The sequence below is a fragment of the Danio rerio genome, chromosome 1 (genome assembly GCF_049306965.1).
Source record: "Danio rerio strain Tuebingen ecotype United States chromosome 1, GRCz12tu, whole genome shotgun sequence".
NCBI classification, from domain to species: Eukaryota; Metazoa; Chordata; class Actinopteri; order Cypriniformes; family Danionidae; genus Danio; species Danio rerio.
In genome coordinates this window covers 41492163-41515734 of record NC_133176.1, presented here as the reverse complement: position 1 = coordinate 41515734, position 23572 = coordinate 41492163, and the positions used below count along the sequence as shown (strand labels likewise).

At 33.5% G+C, this 23572-nt stretch overlaps 1 long non-coding RNA gene across 1 annotated transcript; it reads right to left on the bottom strand.

The window, feature by feature from the left end:
• Window positions 1–7932: 7932 nt before the first annotated feature.
• LOC141386127 (uncharacterized) lies at window positions 7933–22815 on the bottom strand. Its single transcript, XR_012407233.1, has 3 exons — window positions 22677–22815; window positions 15028–15151; window positions 7933–11649 (listed from the first exon to the last, which is right to left on the bottom strand). It is a non-coding gene; the product is annotated as an uncharacterized lncRNA (long non-coding RNA).
• Window positions 22816–23572: the final 757 nt, after the last annotated feature.

The following is a 23572-nucleotide window of genomic DNA, read 5'->3' as shown; positions in this document are numbered from 1 at the left end:
TTTGTTCAGCTTGTGCTGTACACTACTTATGGTTCTATTGAGGTGGTATGTGTGAATTAAGGTGTAAGGGTCGAGTCAGTAGAGTACTTATATATGTAATTACAGAAAATAATTACATGTAATTACATAAAGATCTTTTTTTTAATATAAATACAGATTAGAAACATGCATATATATGAGTAAATGCTACCTAATTATTTATTCAAATGCAAGTGCATAGTAACTAAAGCCACACAGAGTTTTTTTTTTTTATTTGCTCAGAAAATTAATATAATAAATTAAACAAGACAAAATGTAATGGTGTGGGAGATAGGGCTATATTATATAGCTATATTAAAATCCTTCTTTTACCTATCAGTATTACCACTCAAAAAGAAATCTACTTTGCAGTCTCAGATATATGTTCTTCTTTTTACCCACCTTTTCCCCGTCTGCATTATAAAACTTGTTCTGGAATGCAAATCCAGAAACAAGTGTCACCTGGCAGCTGTGTTTACAACCATGAAGATGTAAAGTCCGAGAATCTGCACAACTGCCTTACTGCACTACCAGAAATGGAAAACTCCTGCCTTCTTAATAAAAGTAGTTTATACTATCTTCTATTTCCAGCAATATTTCGTTTTTTAAAACTATTTTAATGTAAAATAAGAAAAAAAAATCATGAACTGACTTTAATGCAGCCAAAGCAAAAACATACAGTAAGTTTCAAATGGTTTGGTAACGTACACAATGTTATAGATTCTCAGAAATAAAGATACGTGAGCTGTCACGGGGTGGTACCTTTTCAAAAGGTCCAAATTTGTACCTAAAAGGTCCATATTAATATCTCAAGGGTACATATTAGTACCTCAAAAGTACAAGTGTTCCTCTTAAAATAGTTTGGTACTAATATATACTTTTGAGGTACCTATATAGACCCTTTAAGTACAAATGTGTACCTTTTAAAAAGGTACCACCTCTGTGAAAGCTTGCATTTCTAAGAGTGTATAAAAGACATCACAACAATATGTTGATAACTCAAAACATGACTTTTCTGTGTTAAATGCTTCATTTGCAAAGTCACTAAGGAGCTGTTTACACCTGGTCACTTCATGCATTTGTTTCTGTTCAGACAGATATGCAATCGTGAAATGGAATTGCATTCGAGATGGATATACAGTTGAATTAGCCCTCCTTTGATTTTTTTTTTCTTTTTTTAAATATTTTCCAAATGAGCAAGACATTTTCACTGCACTTCCGATAAATTTTTTTTTCGTCTGGAGAAAGTCATTTTTCATTTCTTCAAAAGCCATTGTAAAGTCAAAATTATTAGCCCCTTCAAGCTATTTTTTAATAGTCTACAGAACAAAGCACTGTTATACAACGATTTGCCTAATTACCATAACCTGCCTAGTTAACCTAATTAACCTTTAAATTGCTCATAAGATAAATACTAGGGTCTTGAAAAATATCAGGAAAAATATTATTTACTGTCATGACAAAGATGAAAGAAATCAGTTATTAGAAATGAGCTATTAAAACTATTATGTTTAGAAATGTGTAGAAAAAAATCTTCTCTCCGTTAAAAAGAAAAGGGGGAAAACATGAAAGGGGGCTAACAATTCTGACTTCAACTGTAAATCCGATCCCTCAGACCACTTCAGGATGTGGTCTGGGATGCATTCCAGATAAAACTTAACAGGACTAAATGCATCTGGTTGTTGAAACCACATGTGTAAATTTTACTTCTCAGAAAAAAAAAAAAAAAAAAAAAAAAGAATGAATAAAATAAACATAAGAGCGCACATGTTCTGGACTATATGACCATCAGATATACAAGCGCAAATGCATAGTTACGAAAAGCCACAGATTTTGTTTTATTGAAATTTTTTGAAATGTTGACATCGAATGGTCAAATGAATATAAGGTGGCAACTTTAACAACAGAGACATAGCATGCACCTGTAGCCTATCTCTGTGAAAAGAGAAATAATAAAAACATAGACTTTTATTTACAAAGGCACATTGTTTTGTTTATGGGAGAGTATGTTACACCTAAATTAATTTCAACTTTACGGTTTTGAATGACTGACACATCTTTGTGTCAGTACCAGATGTTTAATTTGGTCTGTAATGAAAGTTATCATGAAGTTTGTCTGGTATACTTGTAATGATGCTTACAGCCTGCATATAAAAAGCAAATAAGATATATAGCTTATGTTTCTATTAATATAGTTAATTCTACTTAATAATAATAATAATAATAATAATAATACCATATACTTTTAAAATAATATGTATTAAATTAAAATGCGTACCTGATGCTTTCATCAATATAACCTAATTAAATTTGCATGTAGTGCAGGATTTAAGGATCGGAATCATATCAGTTTAACAGAGACGCATTTGTAGATAATTGTAAATGGAAACTACAAATCAGATAGCTAGTCGACCATAAAAAAAAGCATAAAGTGGTCATGTGGTCAGTCAAACATAACTCCAGGAGTGGCTGTGGCTGCGTCCGAAACCGCCTACTACTCAGTAGGTACTGCATTTGAATTTAAACATACTACTAAGTCGATAGAAAAGTATGTTCTATACAGTATGAATGTGAAACGTATGAATGGAATTCAGACATACTACATCCTCCATTTTGTCATGGTCACGTGACCTACCTGTGTCAGTTGCGTTGCTTCACTCCTATTTATGAATTATTTCGCGGGGCATCATGGGATAGCGCAGCGTGCATGGGATGCGCACTCCAGAATCTCGCCGGAATTAGTAAGCCATCTGGGTACTTCTCACATACTGATTTTCGAATTTTATGAATTCTTACATACTACTTAGCTCGCATACTGATTTTAGTGTACTATATAGCATGGAAGTATGTGACTTCGGACGCAGCGACAGTTTTGCACAGTTTAGCTTTGATGCTAATTGAACACACCTGATCAAGTTTATTAAGTCTTTCAGGGTTGTAGGTATGTTAAAGGAGGGGCTTTGACACCCCATGCACTAAACAAACATGTAAATAAAACTAGTACAGAACGTTCTAGATGACATGGGCGTTACTAGCAATCATATAGTCATCATTTACTCACCCTCATTTGTTTCAACCCCATTCTGGTTTTCTCCTGATGAAAAGTATATTTTGTAGTGTTGGAAAACTGCTAGGCATTGACTTCCATGGTATTCTTTTTCTTACAATAGATGTTGATGGCTAAAAGTTTCCAACATCATCTTTTTTATGTTCAACAGAAAAGAGAAACTCAAAGGTTTTAAAACTACATGAGGCTGAATAAATGAGCAAGTTTGTCATTTCTGTTTGAACTATCCCTTTAAATCTGACGGAATGTGCAAGTATGTCACATGTGGAGATATCACTGTAATCTTACATAGGAATCTCTGTGATGTTTAAAAAAACGCCAAGAAACATGACATTGATATGACTGCATGATAACGATATGAATGTCTGTGTGAATAATGGAGGAACATCGGAGGAACTCTTGAAGAATCTGCATGCTTTCTATTCTCTACAATCAGTTTTTTATTGAATTATTGTAAACATTTTCATCATGTAACTAGTAAAATGGTAAGCAACACTTTCTGTATACACTAGTCTCTATAACACAATTAAAATGCACACCATATTGGTATAACAATTGTTAATGCTCTTTTTAACATACCAGGACATTGGCAAATATATATATATACTCTAAACAGTTTTATTTATTTATTTTTTTTTGCATTTAAATATTACACTCTATTGCACAGTCAATTTCTTTAAGTCTTTCGTTCACTCCTGATGAAAGGTTAAATACATGAGTAGATGAGTCTGTCGTCAGGTAGAACATAAATGGAAAAAAAAAAAAAAAAAAAGTTGCACGAGTCGCTAGAGATATTATGTACTTCCTGTCATTAAACTCTCCAAGATGTTAATGGATAGTAATGGATATGCGCTGCTGCTATTGCTTTGATTATTGATACAGGGAGCACGTACTGCCAGTATATTCATCGGTTTTATGTCTGAGAATAAAAAAACACTGCTGCTGTAAACATACCATAGATGTATATCCCCATAGCATGTCTATACACAGGTGGACATGGGGTGGAGGAGGGTCTCAGAAAATATGCTGTATACTGCTAACAAACAATACTGATATTGTGTCTGAAATTGCACACTTCCTTTACTATAGTACGCTAAATAGCATACTAGTACGTACTGCAGCATACTTTTATTAGTGGAGAAGTAAATTCAAATTTAAATGTAGGACTTACTGAATAATGGTGATTTCGGAGACAGCCTGAGGTATTTCAATGTTAAGGAGAGGAAGCTCATTGCCTGCTGAAGTAACAGCAACCAATTGGCCACATTTACCACAGCTAAATGCAGATACGGTAGTAAGGACTTTTTCAGCCTGTGTCCCAACAGAGTCACGATAGAACTTTGTATTCATTCACAAACTATCAAAGAGCTGTAAAGGAGACAAAATCCAAGTATTTCTCTGATTTCATAGTTACAAATTATCAAAGACCCAGGATCCTGTCTTCAAAATTAACTCTGCTCTCCTCCTATTGATCTGAAAGAGTACTTCTTGTGAATGCATTTTAAAATACTTTAAAAACAAAATACAGGGTATTAGATTACGTATTTGTCTTTCATATTTTGATAGATTGAAATCATAAATTGTTTACAAAGTTAGAACCAACCTTATCTATAACTGATATTATTCTATTGCGTTATTCAGGTTTTTGATGTCATTGGGCCTCATATCTTTCCAATAACCTCCAGTCTCTAAATTCTCGATTCTGGATTTGTTCCAGAATATTTAAAAGAATACTAGTGTTTAACCTGAAAAATATTTTTAAAAAATAGTGATAGATTTTAATCCATATTTTAAATATGTTTAATCTCTAAAACCCTTGAGAAGGTATAATTTGTTCAATTATAACATTTTAGAGATAAAATAGTCTTCAATTGTTTTTAAATCCAGTATTAGGAAACATCACAGCACAGTAATCTGCTCTCTTAAGATGACAAGTGACATTTTATTATCTGTTGATTCTGGGAACTCTGTAATACGTCTGCTTTTGGATTTGGCCTTTTGATTATTTCTCATCTTGAATACTGTGTGGGTATTAAAAGTCATGCACTGAACTGGCTCAAATCTTATTTAAGCAATAGAACAATTTCAGTTTATATAAATGGATGTTTATTCTGTAAAAGCATGTCTGACTAGCAGAGTTTCCCAAGGATCTATAATTGCCCCCATATTGTTTTCTTTACATATGCCTCCTTTGGGGTAAATGTTTAGAAAACAAAAGTATATTTTTTATGCAGATGATACTTAAATACATGTTCCTATCAAGCAAAATGATATTCAAATAAATGAGTTCTGTGTGCTTTACCGGTTTAAAACTGGTGTAAGACTGAGGCAATAATGTTTGCACAATTAGCCATCTCTTGCAGCTTAAATCAAGTGTCGAGCAGCTTAGCAACCCATATAAAACCATCAGTTAATAACTTAGGCGTTGTCGTTTACTCTGCCTTGTTACTTGATAAGCAGGTAAATGCAGTTGTCAATTCGCGTTTTTTCCAGTTGAGATTTATACTGAGTAAACACATGCATTTATTTCTTGTCATCTACTATACAGCAATTCAGCTTATACAGGTTATTCTCTCAAAACCATTAAAACAAAAAGATTTTAAAATAAAAGTTAGTCATTTAGTAATATTAAAAAAACAAATAGAAAGAATATTTTTCTCTACCAAATAGCCTACAATGTGTAATTTTCAATGTGAAAATATTTTACTACAGTTTCTACTGAAATCTTCATTACCGCAAGATGTCCACCTATGTCTGCATGTGTGTTATGTGGTAATTAAAATATAAACATAAAAATTGCTCTAATATTTTACATGACACATCATTTTCTACAAAAAAAAATAAATAAAAATACAATAATTGTATTTAATTAAAAATAACACACTTTTGTAAGCTGTTTGGACAGAACTGTCTGTAGATAGTGTGTCCACTGTCAAATTGGAGTGATAAAGACAAGTCTCTTTTTAAAAATTTCCTGATGTTGAAATAGGACTCAAATCCCAGTGATTTTGAGGCTCACCGCAATGTGACGTAGATGTGCGATTTTCCCTGTCCAATTAATTTATTGACAGGTGCCATATTTCTATAATAACATGTATATTCATGTCAACAGATTGTTTTTTTTTTTTTTTTTTTTTTCAAAAAAAAAAAAACCTGATTAAAATATCTGTTCAACTCAGTAATTTTTATACGCTTTATAAGTTTAAAACGTTTTTAAAACAGAGCATTGTTGTAAAACAGAAAGTAAAATCACTGTGTAATTTTTATCCGATAAAATCACCACGGCTGCATAGTCAATAAATGCTAATATCTGTGTGTGTACTGCAAACAGCATTTGTGTGAGACTCATTATTTCAGAAAGGCTTGAATAAACTCCACCACAAATACATGAAATAAATGTACTTGGTATTTTTGACTAACGAGCTGTATTTCAGCTTCATCTGAGTTTGTGCTAATTATTAGTTAATGCATGATAAGAAGCAGATACGCACTTGGGAACGATGGGGTGGGAGAAGCAACTCATTTTACTCACCAAGTAAAAAAAAATACTTTTATTACTTACAATTTTATAATGGCATTTATTATAGACGTCATGTCCATGTTTTGAAAATAACTATTTGATTTAATTATCTTGACCGTCTGTCTGTCTTTTCCAAAAACAAACAAAAAAATCCTGTGGAAAACCGATCGGCCTAACTATATTGTTTTATTTATTTGTTGATACTGAAGTACCAGTTGACAACACCAAAAGCAAACACTAATTCAAGCAAATATTGATAATGTATTCTTGAATGGAAATTACATCCAGCATAATTACCCAATTAGTGAGAGAATAAAAGCATTGAAATAGGTTATATTTTACCTCCCATTTAGATAGTTTAGAGGGCAGGGTGGGTTAATTTTTGGTAGCCTGACTGGAAAAGATAATAACTCCAGGATGTCAGGCTAGTAATTTTGTGAGCCAAGATCCTACTTTTAAACAACTTATATTTAATGTTATTTAAAATGTACTAAAGTTTTATAATTTTCTTTAGGATTAGTTTATTGTACACAGTTAGTAAGTGCAAAAAGAAAAGCTTTAGCAAAGGCAAGGTTGAGAATGTTTACTGAAAAATTATACAGTAGTCCAGAACTGTTCGAGGATCACAAAAGGAACGAAAGAGAGAGGTTAGATTTGGAGAAGTTAAGCAGGTGTAATTACCAAAAGAGACACCGTACAGTATTACGGAATGTCCATAACACTCACATCGATAAAACGTCTTGGTTAAAAGACTTTTGTGTATAAGAAACAGTGTGTAAACGGGATATTATGACCTGGCAGATGTATGACAGAGGGATGTATTAAACGTTTCATATAATGCAAATCAGGATACACCTTAGTTCAGTACATGAAAATGGGCACAACATGACCACCATGATTCCTTGTGCCCATTTCAATCCTGTGAGTTACATTACGCACAGAATCATATTAATTGCATGCTCCAGGCAGTGTTTGATTGGTCACAATGTTTCCTAAGGGGATTACAAAGATACAATTTATAATATTTAAGCTTATTATACATTAAACTTGAAAATGGGTGAGTCAGTTTCACTAAAGCTAGACTATTAAATTAAGGGACTTTGCTAAAGCCCACTGTGCTGTGCCATGTCTTTACATTCTTTACATTCAAACCACCTGTAGAAACTCTTCTCTAAAACAAACACTCCACTTACTTTAGCACCTTATTCTCTGAATACTAAAAAGCTATTTTGTATAATAAGCACTTGTTGATTTTGTTTTTAAATACATTAAATAAATGTTTTAATTTAGTTATAGTTATTGTTAAATGAAACAACTTGAGCAGCTCTGTAATTTAACTTATACATTTATTTAAAATTAAGCTCCATCCCAACTCCCAACAAATTGATGCAGAGCATTAAGTCTTTGATGTGTACATATTGTGCATGTTGCGAGAAATTATTTCATTTCATGCTTTCTTTTGTTTGTACTAAAAACCACAAAGTATACTTAAAATCATCACAGGCATAATTAACCCAATTTCTGAAAACTATGCATCATTATCAAAACCAAAGTGAATTAAGTGTTAACTTATTTAATTAAAAGGGTTTCTTTTCAATTGATGTGCAGCTTTTTTTTCAGGTGCACTGAAAAACAATATTGTGTTTAAACACCATGATTCATTAGATTTACCACTTGTTTAAAGGCAAGTGGTTGCAATCTATTTATTTGGGCTGAATTTAAACAAACTAATTAAGTTGAACACTAGTGAATTTAGTTTGTTTGTTTTAACTCAACCCATATAAATTGTTTGCAACTAAATTGTTTGCACAACCTTGTGATTTTTCTTTTTTTCAGTGTCACATGATTTAGATAATATTTCAGGTTTTATCAAAATAAATAAAATAAAGATTGTTGTGTCAGTTGTGTAAAGTGTTTCCGTAATCAGAGAAATCAATCAAATAATAAATTAAACAACTTAAAAATAAGTATTTTAGAATCTCAGTTCATGACTATTATAAGCAATTTCTTTTTAAATGTCAAAGTGAATGTACTTTTTAACAGCCTTGAGTTTAGGAAATTAATTAAAAAATGTGGTAAATGTTTTGTACATTTTTTTATTAAAGTAAACAAATGATCCAGACTTTGTTTCTAATTTCTGGAAGAAAAAAAGACAAAACAATAAAATCTTAATTTCTTAATTGAAAATAAAAAATAAAATAAAACAAGGTTTACATGGGAATCACCCATAGGTATTGCTCAACCCTACACTGTAAAGAATACAGGGCTCCACACATTGATGGTTGTCACAACACTATTAGTTCCCAACAAATTTAGTTTGGTTGCTGATATATTTTAAATTAGAATTTAACAAAATAAGAAAATAACTTGGTGGCTCAGTGGTTAGCACTGTCACCTCACAGCAAGAAGGTTGCTGGTTCAAGCTGGACCAGTTGGCATTTCTGTGTGGAGTTTGCATGTTCTCCTGGTGTTGGCGTGGGTTTCCTCCAGGTACTCCGGTTTCTCCCACAGTCCAAAGACATGTGCTACAGGTGAATTACTTAAACTAAAAATGACCATAGTGTATGTGTGAGAATGTGAGAGTGTATGTTTCCTAGTTCTGGGTTGCAGCAGGAAGGGTATCTGCTGTGTAAAACATATGCTAGATAAGCTGGCGGTTCATTCCACTGTGGCGACCCTGGTGAATAAAGGGACTAAGCCAAAGGAAAAAGAATGAATGAATAAATAAAAGAAAATGTTATTTTGACAACTAACTACACTGTAAAAAAATCCCAGGTTCCACACAATTGCTTCACATGGTCCCAACACAAGTTAACTTAATAGTTTTAACAAACAATTTAAGTGAATTTAACAAAAAACACTTAATTCGTCCCCAAAAAACTGAACAAGTAGCAAAAAAAATCTAACCAACTTTGTGTGCATTTATTTTGTTCCCAATTCCTAGCACAGTAGCTAATTGTATCTCCTTTAAGAACAGACACAACAGTACAATCAGAACACTCATGAAGCATTCCACAATCGGAACGAAAAAAACCGAACAATCTGGCAGGAGATGAGCCTCTGAGATCCCATTGAAGCCCTGAGGAGGCCTGGGTAAAGTTTGACTACAGGTTAAGCACATTTAACTAATCACTACCTCAGCTAAAAGATATGCAGCTTGCTTATATCATGGTAAGGAGGAAGCTGTGACGAGATAAAGAATGTGCCGAAGGACATGCCTTAAAGACTGTCTGACATTCTTTCACGAATGAGAAGTATACTCTCATTGGAATTAATAGTTAATGAATACTTTACATTTTGCAGTAAGTAAAACAAACAAATAAAAAAGCTTCTCAAATACAATTTAATGAAGCTTCTCAGACTAGGCTTGTAAGTGTAGTTCATTCTAAAGTTACAATTTATTCACTGTTTCCTGAACAACCGGTTTCAAATCTTAGGAGTTAACGCACACAACAAAATATATTTGAATAATGTTGGAAAGATATCAGTCACTTTATTAGGTACACCTGTCCAAGTGCAAACTTCTAATCAGCCAATTACATTGCTGCACCTCAATGCATTTAGGCATGTAGGCATGGTCAAGATGATCTGCTGCAGTTCAAACCAAGCATCAGAATGGGAAAGAAAGTTTATTTAAGTGACTTTCAACGTGGCATGGTTGTTGGTGCTAGACAGGCTGGTCTAAGTATTTCAGAAACTGCTGATCTACTGGGATTTTCACACACCGCTATCTCTAGGATTTACAGAGAATTGTCCAAAAATTATAAAATATCCAACAAGCCGCAGTTCTTTGGGTGGAAATGCCTTGATGCCAAAGGTCAGAGAAGAATGGCCAGACAGGTTATAGTTGATGGAAAAGCAACAGCAACTCAACCACTCGTTACAACCGAGGTGTGCAGAGGAGCATCTCTGAAAGCACAGCATGTTAAACCTTGAGGCAGATGGGCTACAGCAGCAGAAGACCACACCGGGTACCACTCTATCAGCTAGAAACTGGTAACTGAGGCTATACAATTCACACAGGCTCACCAAAATTGCACAATAGAAGATTGGGAAAATTTTGCCTGGTCTGATGAGTCTCGATTTCTGCTGCTGCTAGCATAAGAATTTGGCATCAACAACATGAAAGCATGGATCCATCCTGCCTTGTATCAATGGTTCAGGCTGGTGGTGTAATGGTATTTTCTTAGCACACTTTGGGCCCAATAGCACCAACTCTGAGCATTGTGTTAATGCCACAGCCTACCTGACTATTGTTGCTGACCATGTCCATCCCTTTATGACCACAGTATACCCATCTTCTGATGGCTACTTCTAGCAGGATAGCACGCCATGTCATAAAATGTGAATCATCTCAGACTGGTTTCTTGAACATGACAATGAGTTTACAGTACATAAATGGCCTCCACAGTCACCAGTCTCAATCCAATACAGCACCTTTGGGATGTGATGGAACGGGATATTTGCATCATGGATGCGCAGCCAACAAATATGCAGCAACTGCATAATGTTATTATGTCAATATGAACCAAAATCTCTGAGGAATATTTCCAGTACCTTGTTGAATCTATGCCATAAATAATTAGGGCAGTTCTGAAGGCAAAAGGGGGTCCAACCCGGTACTAGTAAGGTGTACCTAATAAAGTGGCCGGAGAGTATGTTCAAGAGAAAAAAGAAAAGTGTTTAAAACAAGTGGAGGAAGAGTAAATGATGAATTTAAAATTGTAGGTGAATTATCCCTTTGATATGGTCTGTAAAATGTAGCTTTAATTCCCTCCTCCTGACGCTATAATATTAATAGTAATAATATTAAATTATATGTAAATGTCACTACTGAGACAGTAAAAACAAATGTCTAACAGCTTACTATGATCCTGCAAGAAGTACCAACCCTGAGCGCTGGTTATTTCCTGACCCTGATGCCGTAACTCATGTTCACTTTGGCAATCAATGTGCATTCGAACAGATTCATTACAAAGCAGCTGAAATATTCTTCCCCTGAAAGTTGTGTGCGTGCTCTGGACTTCCTCCATGGATAATAGTTCTGTGAAAGGACAGAGAGGTTGAGTGTTTCCTTGTGTCTTCGACTTTGTGTTTATCTGTGTGCATGTGTGTGTTCTAGGTTTAGCTTCTGGTCACCAAAGCAAGATAACAAAAAAACAATGAGAGTTTATGTATAAAGATTTAGAATAAAGTTTCTTGTCTTGGATTGAAGACATGTATTTTTTATTTTTTTTATTTTTTTAAATCTGTGTTTTCAAGTTTAGGAATTAATTAAAAAGGAAATAAATTCATCTGCCTAATAACTTTGCCATGTAATTGTAGAAGAGTTTTTTTTTTAAGTTCATATCTACAGTTAAATGATTATTTGATTAAATATTAGTAGTTAATTTAAATGACACATGTTTTCAACATTATCTTTATTATTATTACTAACACTACTACAAAAACAAATTAATATTTACATTTAGCTGTAATACTACTATACTACTACTATAGTAGTAGAAGTAATACTTATAATTAATACTAACATTAACTATACTATTAACAACAACAAAATTATTAACAACATTATTAACAGCAACAACAACTTAAAATAATTATATTAACAAAAAACAACACTAATATAAATAGTAATGACGATGGCTGATGATGATGATAATAATAATGACAATGATGCCATTAAAATAATCATTATTATTGTAATTAAACAATAGTTGAGACAGAAATCTGAGGTTTAGTTTGTTTTGTTAACTGAAAAAGCCTAAATATCCATTAAGTGTTATTATTTGGAAGGTTGTTGATAGTTTTTGGCGCCCCCCTCAGGACACAGTGAATGCCGGTCAAGACAATTTACAAACACTGCCTTTTAGTTACTATATTCTTTGTAAGTTTAAGCAGCATGGTGAACAATTATCTGTTTAAATCTACCCTTTATAATCTTACACCAAGTCAATGGAAACCAAATATGAAACACAAAAAACAAAAGAAACCATTAAAATATTTTCTGAAACTGTAAGATAAGATTGTTTTGCAATTCACTCTGAAAACACAAAGCAACTCTACTGGGAAAACAAATTAGACAAGCAAGGCAAATTGCAGGTCGAGGGGAAAACAGTTTAAATTAAATATAGCAAAAAGGTTGTCTTATTGAAATACTTTTACGAGTGTGTAGTTGCGTCATACTGAGTCTCTGTGGACATCTGGACTGTACCGTTCAGACAACAGCTGAGAATGTTTGTTTATTTTAGCACTTCACTTTCACTGCACTGCTCAGTATCACATCTTTATAGAGAAATCAAACTCCTACAAAAGTTTTTCCTACAATTTTATTGTTTAACAATTTATGTGCATACGTCAAACATTAAAGAAAAAAGAAAAAAAATCTATCTATATATCTATTCTATCTATCCATCCATCCATCTATCTATCTACACATTTATTTATTTAATATATATATATATATATATATATATATATATATATATATATATATATATATATATATATATATATATATATATATATATATATATATTTATTTATATATATATATATATATATATATATATAAATATATATATATATATATATATATATATATATATATATATATATATATATATATATATATATATATATATATATATATATATATATATATATAWATATATATATATATATATATATATAAATAAATATATATATATATATATATATATATATAAATATATATATTTATATTTATATATATATATATATATATATATATATATTTATATATATATATATATATATATATATATATATATATATATATATATATATATATATATATATGTGTGTGAGTGCCAACTAAGCCAAGTGAGCCAAGGCTCGAACCAGCGACCTTCTTGCTGTGAAGTGACAGCACTCACAGTGCTGTTGCCTCACAGCAAGAAGGTCGCTGGTTCGAGCCTTGGCTCAGTTGGCGTTTCTGTGTGGAGTTTGCATGTTCTCCCTGCGTTCGCGTGGGTTTCCTCTACAGTTCAAAGACATGCGGTACAGGTGAATTGGGTAGGCTAAATTGTCCGTAGTGTATGTGTGAATGAGTGTGTGTGGATATTTCCCCAGAGATGGATTGCGGCTGGAAGGGCATCCGCTGTGTAAAAAAAGTGCTGGATAAGTTGGCGGTTCATTCCGCTGTGGCAACCCCGGATTAATAAAGGGACTAAGCCGACTATTTTTTAACTTGTTAAATCTACAAATAATTTGCCATATTATTTCAGCAGAGACAGCTGTAGATCTCTTCAGGAAAATCATAATGTATGTCTAGACCTACTACGTCAGTGTTTATTTGTCTTGCATGTAATTCATCACAGTCCTGGAGGGGCTTAAGTGTTTCAAACATTGTTGACAACTGCACGTAACCATCAGCCAGGACAGATTATGGTGTGAGAAGACCTCAGAAATAAGTTATTGGAAAAGTAAGGTTGATTTTGACTGAAGGCTTAAAATAAAATGTACATACCTAACATGCTGAGACACCCATTATATTTTATCATTCACTTTCCTTCAGCTTATTACCTCCTTTAACATGGTTCGCCACAACAGAATGAACCACTTACTGCTGGGTAACATGGGGAACTTCCTGGGAAGCACCCACACACAATATTATTCCATCATTCATTCATTTTCCTTTGGCTTAGTTCTTTAACTTATCAGGGGTTACCAGGGAATAAACCACCAACTTGTATGTTTTACACACTTCATGCTCCTCCAGCTGCAAACCAGTACTGGGAAACACACACACATACACCACAACCAATTTAGTTTATTTAATTCACCTATATCGCATGTCTCTGGACTGCGAGGGAAACCGGAGCACCTGGAGGAAACCAACACAAAGAGAAACTCCACATAGAAATGCCAACTGACCCAGCCAGAACTTGAACCAGCAGCTTTCTAGCTGCAAGACAGCTAACCACTGACCCACAATGTAACCTTTACAATATTATATTATATTATATTATATTATATTATATTATATTATATTATATTATATTATATTATATTATATTATATTATATTATATTATATTATATTATCAGCCATTTTATTAGATACACTTGTCCAACATTTCTAATCCAATCACATGGCAGCAACAATGCATTTAGGCATGTGGACATGCTCAAGACAATCTGCTGCAGTTTAAGCCGAGCATCAAAATGAAGAAAGGTAATTTAAGTGACTTTAAACGTGGCATGGTTGTTGATGCCAGACAGTATTTTCTTAAAATACTGAGTATTTTAAGAAACTGCTGATCTACTGTAACTTTCAAATATCCAGTGAGCGGCAGTTCTGTGAGCGCAATGCAGTTTTGATGCCAAGGTTCAGAGGAGAACAGCCAGACTGGTTTGAGATGATTGAAAGGTAACAGTACCTCAAATGACAAGTAACTCTTTATAACCGAGGTATGCAGAGGAGCATCTCTGAACACTTATGTCCAACCTTGAGGCGTATGGGCTACAGCAGCAGAAGACCACACCAGGTGCCACTCCTGTCAGCTAAGAACAGGAAACAGAGGCTAAAATTCACACAGGCTCACCAAAATTGGACAACTGGCATTGTCAACATAAAAGCATAGATTCATCCTGCCTTGTATCAATGGTTCAGGCTGGTGGTGGTGGTGTAAAGGTAAAGGGGATATTTTCTTGATACACTTTGGGCCCATTAGTACCAATTGGGCATCATGTCAACACCACCGCCTACTTGAGTATTGTTGCTGACTATGTCCATAATTTAATGACCACAGAGTACCTATATTCTGATGGCTAGTTCCAGAAGAATAACGCGCCATGTCATAAACTGCAAATCATCTCAGACTGGTTTCTTGAATCTATGCCACAAAGTAGTAAGGCCGTTCTGAAGGCAAAAGGGGGTCCACCTGTACTAGTAAGGTGTACCTAATAAGAGAAGGTGAGTATTATATTATATTATAAAAATTATATTATATTATAATATATTATATTACATTATATCATATTATTATATAGAGCATTAGTTTGCATCTGTTTATGTTCTATTGTTTTTAATTTTGATTTTCCTTGTTTTCCTGATTTGAATTTTAGTGGATGCAAATGGTCATGTGATTAATGTTCTTCTTTCTTTAGATAAATTTTACTGTTTGTATTGTGTTATTACATTCAAATTGACAAAATATAAAATAAAATGGGTGAAGTATTACAGTTGTACATTAACAAAAAAGTACATGACTTCTAAGTAGCCCAAATCTAGATGACCCGAAAGTGTCCTCCCTTGTCAGAAGGAAGAGGAAATGTGCAAACATGCTATTATTGTTGGCAAAACGGCAGACAAATCTGAGATAAGCGAGAGGTGTTTAGTTCATATATTCTTCACAGACTATGGTGGGAAAATCTAACACAATATTGCATTTTCTGCCAGTTCCAGCAGTGCATACAGGAGATTTCTTCAATGTAAACACAGCAAGACAGTCTCTTGGGATTGTGTCTGTAGGCATTGTAAACTTTGCTGCTTTTGCACACTGCCAAACACAGAGAGAGCAGCCTGACATTTCAACAGAACATTTTGTGAATGAACTGAAGTCTTTAAAACTCAATTGATGAAGACAAAAACTTGTAAAAGACATCTAAAAGACGTTCTGCAAGTACACAGAAGGCATATAAAAAGGCTGTGTACATCGTCTCGCTGGTGTTTCTAGGCACTTGAGGCTCAATCAGCTCTCAGGTTTACTGAGTGCCTCTATGTTTATTTTACATCAGGAGAGCCAAGTGGCCCAAATACTTGCCTATGTGCTCGTTTCTAATGATAAGATGTTATTGTAGGGCTTCCCATGAGCATGTGAAAACTGTTTTGACTGGCAGGCAATGAGCTCTTGGCAGCTGGCCAAGGAAAATAACTCCGCTCCTACTGGCAAAGAAAATAAGCGTTGAGAGTGGTGTAAATTTGTAATCAAGGGACCTGGAGGAAATTCTTTTCGGAACAAAACAATGAAATAAAATGAACGCTAATTTAAGGGGTTAGCAAAAGAGACAGCCAGAGAGCAAATATTTAGTCCATGAGGCAATGTAAACATGTAATGCAATTAGAATGGAATTGTTCATATTTTTAAATGGTATGCATTATACATCCGTGGAAGTTGTTGTATTAAAGAGAAAAAAATATATATTTTCATATTTATGATATTACATTCAAAATTTACACATCTCGCTACACATCAAATTAACTTACATTAACGACAGCGGTATAGTGAAGGTAAATTACTTAATTGTATGCAAGTAACCATAAACAATACCCGAGTAACTGGATTCTGTTAATAAATAATACTTAGTATTTACACTGTAACAAGTACTTCCTCAAAATGTAACAAAAGAACATTCAATCAATACTTTTGAATGTCCTCTAAACATTCTACAAGTAGTATTGGTACAGTAAAACATTTTAGTTTCAAGTAACATGAGAAACAACAATTTCAATATCACTCATCAAACAATATTTACCATTTTCAGTATTTAATACAGCATTACCGTTTTTTTTTTTTTTTTTTTGTCTAGCGAGATCTGGCAACACAAATGAGTCACACACACATTTTACTTAAGTAATAAATACATAAATGCATTGGGGATGCTGCGATGCAGCTTTCCTTGTCATGCAAATTGACCCATACTGAGTATAGATTCTGATGCTTCAAGCCTTACAATGCATAAAGCACATTTTCCATCAAAGTATGATACTTGAATGGAGATCTCTCCTTACCTAAGAGAATAAATGAAGTATGTTGCATATAATCCCTTAAACGTGCCTCTTATAACCATTTAGTGTGGACATTTCTTGGTCAGAAGTAGCTTCACGGAACATAATAGATAAAACAAATAAAAATATTGGTAGGAAAAACAACTGACAAAACAATTTAAAAAAATTGCAAATGATGGGAGAATAATTTAACATGTTTCAATCAAGAAAAAGTTTGAGCGCATATTTGATGCATAAGAAGTTAAAATGCACACCTATAAATACATGTTTGTTTAATGCATTAAGTATATAACAAAAAAGGTATATTATTAAATATTCAAGTTTAAAAAGTTTTTTTAACGTTTTTTTATTTTGTTCAGCCAGGTTTTAGTGAACTTGCATTATTGTCAAAAACAGAACTTTCAGTTCATATATGTAAAAAGGTCTAAACACATGCAAGGTCATTAGGATTTTGCTCTCCATCTAGCCTGTCTGGTTCCTCTGGGTGTAAACTCATATACAAACACCAGTGATCAGTTCATGAGATCGGCCAGATTGGCGAGTACCGATCGAGTCATTAAATGTGATTATCGGCCAATACCGATCTCTGGCTGATCGATCAGAGCATCCCAAAAATGCATCCCAATACAAAATATTGTTGTGTGTCTATACAGCACGTCACACTTCCAAAATTGTGATGATACTAATGTTTGAACATTGAGAAAAAAATCCTTGTATATCTAAAATTTTGGATTTATGGGAAATTTCACCCCAGCTACCAGAAAAAGAAAGTAAAATAAAGGACGTTAAAATGCAGAGATTTCCTGTAATTCTGAAATACTTTTTGATAAGTTTATCATAGAATTTCTGTATTTTCTTGAGCTATATTTAATAAGCAACTTTATATAAATATTGTGGAAAGTTATACATTTTGAACATATAATTCAAAATAATCATTCTTAAGTGCAAAACAGTGTTTTAATCACTTATTTACCAAAAATGATCATGGCTGCAACAAAATTCAAGTAGAAATTAAAAAAAAAAAAACGTTTGGAAGCTTCAACAGGCATACTCTACAGGCTTTACTTTACCTTGCCATGTCCACTTACTAATGTGTCTGAGCTTTCAGTATGAGCTTACCTCATAAGTGCAAGTTTATCAAGTCATTATTATTATTATTAAAGTGGGTAGATGAGGTTGTGATATTTTCTTATCATCTGTATGTAAATCAAAATTGATTCAAAGCTAATACCTCCAATCCACATGATCAATTAGAAGAGATACAGCATTCAACACTGAGCTAATTACTGCTCATATCTTTTGCTAACATCCTGGCAAGTTTATTTCAAAATTCAGAGAACTTTTCCATTATGACTTTTGAAAAAACTAATTTAACAACCAAAACACAGCTTCAAACATAGCTGAAAGTCAAGTAAACTCATCTGTGATTCTAATTATATCTTTCTCATTTTACTCTCTCCATCTCATTTGCTTATGCCCTCCAACCTTTAAAATACTCTCATTAACTTGAATGATTAGCTCAATTAGCCTTGCGCTGCCCGAGAGGTGCAGATGCCGGCATGGCCGCGACAAACCAATCAGGAAGGTAAAGAGTTCATAGACATGCATGAGGTCCTGCTAATTAGGAGTGAAAATGAGCCTAATGTGGAGGGATCTGGAATGGCGAGGCTGGTGAAATGGAAAAAAGTGAGCTTGCATAAACATACACGACTTTAAGAAAGAGGAGGAATGCAAAAAGTATTCGCTCACCGAGTGCTTTCTCTGATCTCCCCCAGCCCACTTTCGGGACAGTGATTAATGCGTGAGGGCTTTACAGCAGAGCAACAGAGCCCTGCGCTCAATGGCCAATCAACAGAACCTAATGACACATTCATTATGAATGGATCCCTATTCTCATCTTTCATTCACCATTTCTTTCTTTCTTTCTTTTTTTTTCTCAAATAAAGACCTGAGTGGGATTATTATTGCAATCTATAGACCCGGTCTAGTCTGCTTTTTATTCATCCTGAAACTATTGTTGCAAAGCATTACATCACAGACCAAATCCAAACTATCAGGTTCCAGTCAAGAAGTTTAAGAGACCTGAAGATACACTTGACTTGAATTCTGAACAGCATATTTTCTGTGAATGTGTCAAAATGAATTTTAAATTATTTGCCCAATTAATTTATTTTAGATTTAGATTTGATGCTCGTTGTTGGGTTAAAAAATAAGACCAAACAAGCCAAGTAACTAAGCAGATTGAAGCCTATTAAAATAGGAATATTTGATTATAAGTTTAGTTCCATAGGAAAACCAAAGATTAAACATAAGATCTGATAGATATTGTGTCTAATTCTGGCCAACAATGATTTTGTTAACAGACAGGATGAGGCGACTGACTGACAGACTGTATTCACAATAGTGTTTGCTTTTGCTCACCAAGGTTGCATTTGTTTGATCAAAATATGATAAAACAAATCACGTGAAAAAGACTACTGGACACACACTCTCCTCTTGTTCTTCCAAAACAAAACTGACTTATAGACTTAGGCCTAATACCAATTCTACGCCTTAGCCCTTTCCCTTACCCCTCGTTTTGCGTGAAGGGTTGGGGTGTCCCAATTCTCTTTAGCTTGAAGGCGTAGGGCTAAGGGAAAGCGATGAATAGCCCTTCCAACGAAGATTTTTCAGGACCACACTCGAAACCAAGGGGTAAGAAAATTTCCCAGAATACACCAGCCAAAACAGCAGGATTGCAGCACCCGAAATTAAAGAGATGCCCAAATGTTTTTTTTTTGTCATTAAGACGACTTTTTACAACAAACAAGCACATGTTTTAATATTTTCATAACCGCGTTTGTGTTTTACAGTCATGCTTTAAAAAAAAAAAAGCTAAAATAAAAACCACAAACTTTTGCAATCTATAATCCATAATCATAAATCCTGTATAGCAATTCCACAACATTCTGACACTCGATGACACTCAAATACACTGTCAGAAAAGTCTAGTGGCTAGAAATTACCTTTTTACAGTGTCTGCTATAATGTTAATGCTGTTTTCTTGTGTGTTTACATGGATGAATATGGCCACTGTGTAAATGTACAGTAGTTATTACTGTATTCTTATTGCCACATTAGATCGTTATTATAACATACTCTATGCCTTCAGTGATTTCCTGAAGATAAATACCAAAAAAAACAACTTGAATAACTACAGCAGTCGCGATCCTCTGATCTCATTTAAAGAAAGAGCTCACAATGACATATGATGACGTGTGCAGGTGCTGTTGTGCTGTCCCAATTCTTAGGGGTACATTTTAAAGCCTTTCCCCTTCACCCTCAGTTTTAAAGGCCAGAGAAGGGTAGGGGTACAAAAATAGAAATGGGATTGGGCCTTACTTAGACTTATATTGCTATTCTCAGTTTATTTGATGTGCTTCTTTTGTCCTCACTTGTAAGTTGCTTATGATAATATTATCTTTTTTTTTTATTTCAAAACAGTGCAATTTGTTCCAGAGATGGCAAGCCTAAACTTTCAAAATTATTTCTTGTTACATGCTTCTTCAGAAATCATTGTAAGTTTATTCTATTATGCACAATTGCTGCTTAAGAAACATTACATAATAATAATAATAATAATACAATTAATAATAATAATAATAATAATATCATCATCAATGTTGTAACAATAATTAATTTAAAAAATGTTAACAAATAAAATCAAAAGGCATAAAAACCAAAACCTCACTTACTATCCTTCTGTTTAGTCCTTGATTTATCAGGGGTTGCCACAAAAAACTGAACTGAACTTAAAACACTAAAAACTACCCTGATACAGTTACTATGACCATTTATGTGAAGCTGCTTTGACACAATCTACATTGTAAAAGCGCTATACAAATAAAGCTGGAAAAAAAAAAATAAAATAAAAAAATAACTGTGGCATGTGGTTTGAATGCCTATTTAGCACTGGGAAACATCCATACACTCTCTCATTCACACACACACACTATACAGGCAATTTTTTTTCACTCAATTCACCTATTCTCATGTCTTTGGACTGTGGGGGAAACCAGAGCACCCAGAAGAAACCCATGCGAATACAGGGAGAACATGTAAAAACCTAAACCTGATGCACTGAAAGAACTATCTGATATAAATAATGACTTAATTAAGCCACATTAAAACAAAGAGAGAAATTTCTTTTTTCTTTTTTTTTTTCAACTACACCCAATTAGTTCATATTGTTTTAATGACAATAGCATAAAATATAGTTATATTATCACAGAAATATTTTTCAAAAAGAATTAGTTTTAGATTCATTAATTGTCATTACTACAATAGGGCAAATTAGATTTTATACTGATTTATCATTTTAAAGTTTACAATTATTAGCAACATTTGTTTTCCTATGGGACCAAAACAGCACTTATTTGAAATATAACACTTCTGTGGCATAATAATTCTTTACCCCTACTTTCAATTACATTTTATTTCTCTCTGAATTTAATTTAATTTATTATTTAAAAAAAATGCAGAAATAAATATAAAAACAATGCCTTTTTTATTAATTATACCAATTCAATTATACCAAAGTCCAATTCAAATTGGACAACATTTAATAAATCAACTTGAAACAACATGTTCAAATAAAAAAGTGGGACTGACTACAAAATTGTACTGCTGAAAGCTGTAAATACTGAGAACCCTGCATGCAGTCTCTAGATAGCAGAGAAGAGGTAATAAAAAAGGTTCCTATTCACATCTGGTTCTTGCCAGAGGCCTGATGATTCCACAGGGGCTTCCTGGGGCTCAAGTTATGTTACGTAGTAGGGTCAGAATATGAGTCAATGACATTCACACTGAAGAAAATGAACACTACCTTTTCTGCCAAGAAATGTTTAGCTCGCATATACACACTCACTCTTCATTCTATATAATGCAATTTAATTTAATTTGGAAAAAAAATTATGTTAACAATTTAAATAAAATAACAATATGACTACTAAGAAATTAAGTATTTTTTACAAATTATCAATAAGGCCCATACAATAATTTTGTTTATATGCACAGTGGCAGATTATTGTATCATGGCTAGGCAGAGACCTTGTGTACTTCAGTTCAGTGAGCTCCAACTGTCTAGAAAACACACACCAGCTCCAAAAGAATCTGTCTGACATCTACAAATTTGGCTATTTAATATACACACTGACCAAATGCACTGTGTAATGACACACACACACACACACACACACACACACACACACACACACACACACACACACACACACACACACACACACACACACACCTAACCATTCTTTTCCTCTCCTCGGCTGCTGATTTCAGAGTAATTCAGATTGTGTCTGCAGTCTCCAGTCCACTGAAGGGAACGTCTGGAGGAACAACCAGAGGTCAGTGACCCTCTCAGTGTTGTCAAATGCAGAGAGAAAATCTGACGAAGAACAGTTTTACATCATTGCCTTGTACAAAGAAAGAAACATAAGAAGGGTAAAGCTTTCCTGTGAGACCAACAAGTCAGATCTTTGATGCCTCACTGCAAAACATTACTTGGACAGATCTTTCATGTTTTTTTTTTTTCAAAAACGGAAATCTGATAAATGTGAAATCTTGTGTTATAACGCCCAACACCAAGAGACCATCCAAAGGTTGGCTGAACTCATAAACTGCTCAAATTACAACTAAAATGAATCGTACACTACATTACGAAAAACACTTCCCAATAGCTTATGCTAAAATATAGAAGTCTGGCTTTAATTTTGACTTAAATTATGTCTATATTACTAACATTTAGAGACAGAAAATAACCACCATTTTACAAGATCTACTAAGACTGTTCTGTCATTGGTTGAACACACAGATAGCAACAAATCCATGCAATTGGTTACCCTTATCAAATGTAAAGGTCAGGATGGCCAACAAATCAAAGCACTATTTTAATAGGGCCAGAGCCACAATGTTTATGCACCGTGGACAAATGACACATATTTGACTAAACCTAGTATCCAAGTACCTAAATGTTGGCTGACAAGCTACTTAAGTGGGTTAAAAAAGAAAAATTAAAAACATTTGGGAGTCACAATTACACCAAAAAAAAATAAAAAATGCTACCCAATCACTGTGTTGGGACAACATGTTAAGTTAACTTATTAGTTTTTACAAATTTAAATGTATTGAACATAAAACAATTA